This window comes from Sinohyriopsis cumingii, unplaced genomic scaffold (assembly GCF_028554795.1).
Source record: "Sinohyriopsis cumingii isolate HCF-2022 unplaced genomic scaffold, ASM2855479v2 utg001953l, whole genome shotgun sequence".
Classification (NCBI taxonomy): domain Eukaryota; kingdom Metazoa; phylum Mollusca; class Bivalvia; order Unionida; family Unionidae; genus Sinohyriopsis; species Sinohyriopsis cumingii.
Window position 1 is genome coordinate 764,871 of NW_028316091.1, and position 7,576 is coordinate 772,446.

Below are 7,576 nucleotides of genomic sequence, written 5' to 3' on the forward strand. Positions count from 1 at the left end.
TTGGCTTGTTGAGTTTGGCTTTTGCGTTTTATTTTTATTTTCTATTTTTAGGTCCAAGTATTATGTAGCAATGCTTAACGACAGGCGATCCGGTTTCTGATACCAAGTATAATAGTCTTTATTTGCAATAACTGGAAAAGCTAACTTTCCAATTAAGTAAATTCTTCACAAAATCAAATCCTGAACTGCAGTACTCAACAGATTTATTGGCCTAAAACAAACATCTCGTTAACATAGGTAATTAAAAGTGCAAATGTTTCAATTCTATACAGAGATGTACCTTTTTCATTCGCATAAAAGCCTTGCACTATTAGTCGTTCGTGTTTTTCTTTTCACAGATTAAGCATTTGGTATGAGAAACATTGCTGATTGGAATCACTACTTTAAATGGTCGTAAGTGTTAATATGTTTAACAATTAACAAGATATACTGTATCAGCTCATATTTGTGTATATTGAATCCCGTATCTTCATTAACATATTTCAAATTATTTCATTTGAAGTCACTACCACCGTCATCCATATTTTGAATATGTAAAGAGAAAGGATATGGGTACGTCACTTTTAGAATAAAAATGGAATTTAGAGGATAAAATAGCAAGCAAATGCGCAGTATCACCAAAACTGAGTAACCCAAGTGTTCCATACTTGGAAGAATACAGTCAAGACAAGAACTTGGCTGTTGCAAATTGAGCATATAAAAGGTACAATCGGATGGCCGGTAAACAAAGTGAATACAAATTGGAGCAATTGAGGCGAAAAATATCAACAATATATATATATATATATATATATATATATATATATATATATATATATATATATATATATATATATATATATAAGCGTGTAAAAGAGCGGCTACAATTTCAAAGTCCTTGTCAGCTGTCTTAATAATTACCAAGCTCTTAACATACCAATATGGTCTTAAATTAAATTAAAAAAATAAGCGAAAACCAACAAGGTTTTTAAATTCAAGAACTTTTTCCTTAATATATGAAAATGAACATTTAATACGAAATTTCTATTATGCGTTAAATCCTAAATAGTTCTAATTGCTCTGTCACAAATCGAAAAATATAGACTTTTCCAAATTTCAGTTATGTTCCGAATTAATTTCAATTTTAAAAGTGATGTCAATAGCCAGGAATAATTTTATGTGTCCATGTCCTTGAATTGATTCCTATAATTCTAAATTGGTGATTTAGTACCAAAATGATCAATGAGCACTTATAATTCCAATGGATGGTTTAGATAAATTAAATACTCTCAACTGACAACAATTTGATTCCAATAAGACTAGTGTTATTATATGGAGTGAATAATTCTGATATAAAACAAAACTAAGACACAATTAGAGCTAGTTCTGTTTCTCATTATATTCATAAACAGAATTGCTTCTTGACCATTCCTAATTTGTAAACAAATATTAGACCTTTAGCTCAGCACTTAAATTGAAGTTTACAGTTAGTCAACTATCAACACTGCAGTTTGAATAATATTGCCAACTATTATCATGTATCTTGTTCACCCTTTTTTTGTTTAAAATCATGTTCAATGAAAAAATGCACAGTTGTGCGATTGATGATGTTTACAAAATTAGTCCAAAAGAAAGATTAACTTATCAGCCTCAGGTTAATGGGTTGGAAGACGAAGGACTTTATGGTTGACATGGACGCACTTTTGTGATCATGACTTTTAATCCCTCAAAACGACTGTAAGCATCAATAACAAAGACTGATTGATACTGACAAGTTTTGGAGTTGATTCGCTCAACAGGCTGACCTCGTTCAAATGCAATAAACGCACACACATTTAATTAAACCATTTTCTTCACATGCACATCAGTCATACAATTATGGAAAATATCAGGGTGGTTTTAACGGTCTATTTCTATCTTATTTTCGCATACATCATACTTGAGGGAATAAGAGGTAAAAACATCTCTTTGAAGCAGATAATTCTCGAAGCGCGTTGTAAGAACCAGCTGTCCAATATGGCGTCGATAACTTCAACAACATCGTCACCCCGTCAGAATCCATAATGTATATGTCATATTAGCTCTTAAACTCGAAAGCTAAATACGATTCAGAACATGCCCGGAAAGGTGTTCGTTCTTTAAAACTGAATCTTGCCTTCGGCGATTAAATATCTTTATATATATATATATATATATATGAGATATATATATATATATGAGAGAGAGAGAGAGATTTATTAACAATTATTTCAGGCGACGGTTACATCTATCAAAGCCATGGTCAAGAGAAGCGACAGCACATTGGCCATTTGCTAAAGCAAAGTCGCCATTTATTTCGTCTCCTTCTTTACATCCCAAGTATTGTCATACCCGTATCGGCAGTATTAACCTTTGATAAAAGCAGGCGACAAACAATAGCCTCTGATTCCCCGATTTCGTTCATTTCGTCCAGGTTAGTCGCCACAGATAATCGCAGCTTCAATCAAACACCTTGGAGACCCACTTAGATGTTCGCAGTTTTCCACTTAGATCTTGGAAAATTACACTCTTGCCCTGGTTGAAATCAACAACAATCCGGCTGGCAAACTCAGCTTGGACGGCAAGTCTCAAATCCACATCAGTACCGCGTTGAGTAGCGACAACAGTAAATATAAATATGCATCACGTATACTCTTACTCTTACTCACATATAGGTAGTACTGTTCGAATTGTTTCTTCTTCGACAGAATTTAGGATATCCACTAAATGTTTTACATTTTTCAGCTCCTTCACTGCAACTGACATGTATGCAGTGCTATGATTTTTTGGCAACTTTAATAGATCTAAATCAAAAACTGTTAGAATGTCATTTGAGTATGTGAACAGAATAAGAGTCAATATATATTTTATATTATTAATAGCCGATTTATCAGTACCGGTCCTCTCTCTCGTTATTTAGAAAGGACTATTACTCTATGTCATTGATCTGTATTCTTTATCTACCAAGAGATTATAACAGCAACAATTCTAAAGCTGTATCCAAAATATTCGTAAGTTCAATAATGTATAATTCGTCTTTATCATTTATAAAATCTATTATTGCCATATCCGAAGCAGAAACAAGACTAGAACTGTGTGGACACACTTTGAGTCTAGGCGGATAATAGCATGCCACTAATCCAAAACGTGCACAAGTTTTGACGCTAATTTATTTTCCATTACTACTGTAGATCACTGGGACATCGTACAAGATTGCCTCAAGTTTAAACATTACTCAAGTCAAAGTTTGTCTTTTAAATTGCTGCACGTTCTAAAAGTTACTTTTTTTTCTTATATATATATATATATATATATATATATATATATATATATATATATATATATATATATATATATATACAGAGAGAGAGAGAGGGGAAGATTATTCATTTCTTGTCATCTTTAATAATATCAATCAGTCGTTTAGACGCTGATAGATGTCTCCAGGGATCAGAGAATGTGATTGGTATAAAAGGACGTCCATTTCAGCCATACAGCACTCCGTCTTCCAACCTGCCATCCCGAAGCCTAGAATTCGATCTTTGTTGGAATTTTTCATAACGTCAACAGTCAAACAGGTGAGTGCTTTTATTGGACATGATTCGAAATGTTTACTGTTTAAACAATTTACACGATATCATCTTACAGAATTTATTTTTGGTTGAAATAATGCTGTTTTAATCTTTTTCATTATGGGCTTTAAGTTAATGAATTGCTAGTTTATCCAACGCGTGCTTTAAATGCCTACTTTGAAACCTGCTGTTTTCAAGTACGAATGATTAGACATTTCCTTTTGAACAGATTTAGGAGCAACTTCTTAATCTTAGAAGAATTTATGTAAGAGAATTCACTTAATATATATATATATATATGCTACTTGTCTCGCTTACTCATTTTTGACAATCATGCATTTCGATATCCTTTGAAATATATGCTCCTATCTTTTCCTCTTCTATCTCAATTAATGACGTGTATGTACGTCAACCTTCTGCTATTTTTCCACAACTTCTGCTTGCAAGCTCATGGATGGATTAGTTAATTGCTAAGTGGTAAGTTGCGTATATAATGACGAGGAAGCATTAAGATGAACTACGTGTTTCAATCATTTGCTTTACTGTGTTTAAGAAAGGAAATACAATGATTGTATTGTATTCAATAAAATGCAACATTGATACGATTATTCGACATATATACCAATCTTCGAACATAAATATATTAAAATTAACGTATCATTAGAACATTCACATATTCACGTGATTATAAGCTAGATACTGTACTGTACTTATTTGTTAAGTTTTATGATAGTTGATTCTATTCAATCGTCGGAATTTGTTATTCTTGAGGTCTTGCCACAATTGTATAAGAAAGCAACCAAGAATTGGTGGCAAATTTCTTTACGCTGCAAGAGTCAATATTTTTTTTAAGTGTTACAGAAAAATATATATGAACACCTGTAAGGCCAAACAAACTAAACTGACATTATATTTTTCAAGTTTTTTAAATTGCAATGAAAGATTGCCGCAAATAATTTATGTAAGTCGCATCTTCCAACCTCATCGACTTCTACAGAACATAAGAACGTTCAAATATATATCGAGTCAAAAGTATAAAAAAAAATTCTGATACCTTTATTCTTAATTTATTGGTGATCAAAACAATTCTTAAAATTTGATATGATATATATAATTTTTTTAACCACTTTAAGGTAAAACGATCAATCAGTACTTAACGTCTCTAAATTTAATTTGATATAGGCCTTCGGTACAGTAATATATATATATATATATATATATATATATATATATATATATATATATATATATATATATATATATATATATATATATATATATATATATATATATATATATATGTATGTATATATATATGTATGTATATGTATATGTATGTATATGTATATGTGTGTATATATATGTATATATGTATATGTATATATGTATATGTATATGTATATATATATTAGATTTATCACTTACATAAGATTAATGTAATCTCTCAACATCATTTAAGGAAAACAAAAACAGTTTTAGTTCTGTCACAATATTAAAACATCTCATTTTAGAAGTTTAGATTAATTTCGTTGCTGTAACGTAGTCATAGTCAATTCGTTTATATTTTACTATAATGTTTAAAACGATGTTGAACATAATATTTTTATTTTTTATTTTTGTTGAATAGAATATAACCAGGAAAATAGGAAGAGCTAGTATGCCTGTTATGTATCTATCTACCAGCTGGCCTGACTATATTCATCCACAAAACATTCCTCTGTGACGTCAATATATTACCCCTATATCATAAATGTCATGTCGTAATTTAGAGCTAAAATTCTAACCGCAGAGAACAATATAGCAGTACTGATCGTTATTATATTGCTTGAAAGGGAATGCATTCAAGTATCGTATTCAAAGTTAAAAAATAAAGAAAAGAATGATTCGTAATAAGAAAGGATTTGTCAGGTAATGGATCCCGAAGATTCTTTGCAAATTCACGATAAATTGCACATGTACTTTTCAGATGTTAAGACCCTTTTGAATGTTAACCTCTTGATATCTTATCCAAATGAAGAAATGGTTGAAGTGTCCTCAAAATACAGTTTTTACTTCCGTACAAGTGCATACCGACTCTTTCATTATTACAGTGAGCAGAACGCACCAAATCACACCACGAGTTAAGACTGTAAATTAACATGACAATTATTTTCTCGACTTCCATATTTTGCAGACCGTAATGAAGCTTACCCTAGTCCTTCTAGCCTGCACAGTAGGTGTTGCCATATTTACACCTGTTCATGGACATGGTGGCGATGGTTTTGGCCACGACGGATTTAGCAGCTTCGGCGGCTTTGGGCTTTCTGGTGGATACGGCGGAGGATTCGGTGGATTTGACGGTTTCAGCGGGGATGGACTTTTCGGACAAGGCTCTCATTTCAGCGGATTTGGTGGTTTGGGTGGATTAGGTGGTAGATTAGGGGGATACGGCTTCGGCAACAGTTTTGGAAGGTAAGAACTACTAGTCTTCATTCTTATATAGTTTTGTACCGAGATATTTAATGCATATTAGACAATTACCTTTGTGTATCATTTAAACCATAGTAAGCTTTTTATTAAACGTCTAAAATACTAGTGCTATTTGTACCTCTTTGTATCGTGCAAACTGGTACATTCAATACTAAATGATAAATTATCCAGCGATTCTTCAAACAGATACATCTTTAGCAGAAAAGGAAAAACCTATTCAACAAAGTAAGGTGCATGTCTGCTTCTAAAGCAAGGGAAACTCGTATCATAAAGATGTGGCATTGGTTCGAAAGGTTCCCAACCATTATTGTCTTTTTTCATTTACAGTATACAAAACAACAATACGTTATACACGGCATATAATCAGCTAGGAAATCAATCGATATTCTTTATTTAGGTTTTTGCATATTTTTTTTTAAAAGTAAATGTATTATAATAGTGCCATACAATGACACGCGATCTGGTTTGTTATAAAATCTTTATTTGCAATAACTTTTATGATAACTTTACAGTTATAATATGTTAGGAATGTTTACAGTAAAGTGTTACAAGTATATGGCATGTAACTATTTGATGGACTTGAACTAAAATATCTGATTGAAAAGAAAGTACTGAATGTTGCAAACCTTTAAATTCTATACTGAATACGTAAATACTTTCACGCGTCTTACTTGCTGAATTGTGTCTTGTTCTTTCAAAGAAAAGTTTTGGTTTTAAAATAGCCACTCAATTATTTGTCAAGACCCGCAATGCTTAGGAATGTATGTGTAATATTATTCTGATAGCATCGCAAAATGATTTTAAAAATGTCTTTATTACAGGTATTAAGAAGAATATAGAAAATCGATGAGCTGCACTCAACCGAGGGATATTTCAACTTCCACTTTAATCATCGCTTTAACTGTATTCTTATTTGCTACCCGCAATAAAATTCTTGAACAGAAAATAATAAATGTTCTTTTTCTGTGGTTCGTTTCATATACTTAATCAAAGACAAAGTCCATCTTTCTTTTGTATCCGATTAAGATCACACCTTTCTGCAATCTTTATATTCAGCAATGAGTATATTATTGTATTAACCACCCATAATGAAGCTAATATTACAATAGACAATAGCCCCACTTCTTGCTAATATTCATTGATTTCCAAAAGTGTGATGGCGTAGAGTGTGAACCCTTGATGGCCAAAACTATTTTTCGCAGCCTCCTCAGATATGAATTGTTTGATCACATCGAAGAAAGCCCAAATAGTACGAATTATTAGGGACTAAATACAGTTACGGTGAAGCAATCAAACATTTCATTGTGCAAAAAAAATACAAAATATCCGTTGGCAAGTACGTAGAGTATTGCAGATGTAGGAATCAAACGAATTGAAAGAGGTGTTGGACCTGCACTGTGTTTAATGTACCAGGATAATATAAAAACAAATAATAACATCTGTAGTTAAAGATGATCACTGTATATGCAGCAGTAGTAATTAATTTTCAATTATCACTAACATCGTAAAATATGTTAATGATGTAGTTAAGAAATGTT

The 7,576-nt window shown here is 31.8% G+C and overlaps 1 long non-coding RNA gene across 1 annotated transcript; it reads left to right on the top strand.

Annotated features, from left to right (window-relative positions):
- The first annotated feature begins 3,460 nt into the window (after positions 1-3,460).
- LOC149771326 (uncharacterized) lies at positions 3,461-6,991 on the top strand. The gene is made up of 3 exons (XR_016418347.1): positions 3,461-3,575; positions 5,743-6,020; positions 6,860-6,991. It is a non-coding gene; the product is annotated as an uncharacterized LOC149771326 (long non-coding RNA).
- Positions 6,992-7,576: the final 585 nt, after the last annotated feature.